A 949-nucleotide genomic window follows, 5' to 3' on the forward strand; every position below is an offset into this window, starting at 1 on the left:
CTTTCCTGCCTATGCAGGGGGTTGGACTCGATGATCTATTGAGGTCCCTTCCGACCCTAACATCTATGAACCTGTGAATCACCTGCAGTCTGCTTTAATTTAAGACAGCTGTCTCTTGCTCCAAAGGGAATGCATTCAAGGGTTAAACCAACCATAGGCCATTTTGTATTCCCAATTAGGTTGTAGGCTAGAATCTAGTTTTTATGGCAGGAAGAATGTACTGCTCTCTCCTTACTGTTTTATTGAGCTTCCACTTTGAAGATATGGACCTGCCCTTTAGTTTTGTGTAACAGGTACCTAAGGAGCACACCATTCATCAGTTCAGTGATGCATTCTCTTAATTGAGAGGATGATTCACTTGTTTTTATGGGAGTTGGTTCTTTACTACCTCATACATCCTAACAACACTGGTTTCTTTCTGAGTGGTCTGTGTATTCACTAGATTCAGACTGCAGGAGTGGTTGTACCATCTGGTTCAGAATTAGCTGAGAAACTAATTGTAATTTATCTGAAAGTTTCTTGAGACAGACAATCTCTTATGTGTTTTCTTTATGGATACCAATCTCACATGATACTTTTCCTGTATAGATAGCTTTTTTGTAGTATGATCTTCCAGTTTTGAAATCAAGCATGGATTTGAGCATTACAAAAAAAAAAATAAAGAAAGAAAAGAAAAGAAAAGGAAGAAAGACACAGAATAACTGAACAGCATGCAAAACTGTGATTTTTTTGGTCAAGGGGATCAAAAACCTTCTGAAATCCTTGAAAGACTCTAGTCTAAGATACAACCAGAAAAATGAGTCACATGAATGACACATTTTATCTATCTGACATAAGCAGACCCTGGCCTACCTGTAACTTGTCCACAAACCACTATACTATGAAAAAATATGAGTTCATAGATTCATAGATGTTAGGGTCGGAAGGGACCTCAATAGATCATCGAGTC

This window comes from Alligator sinensis, unplaced genomic scaffold (assembly GCF_000455745.1).
Source record: "Alligator sinensis unplaced genomic scaffold, ASM45574v1 scaffold615_1, whole genome shotgun sequence".
Lineage (NCBI taxonomy): Eukaryota > Metazoa > Chordata > Crocodylia > Alligatoridae > Alligator > Alligator sinensis.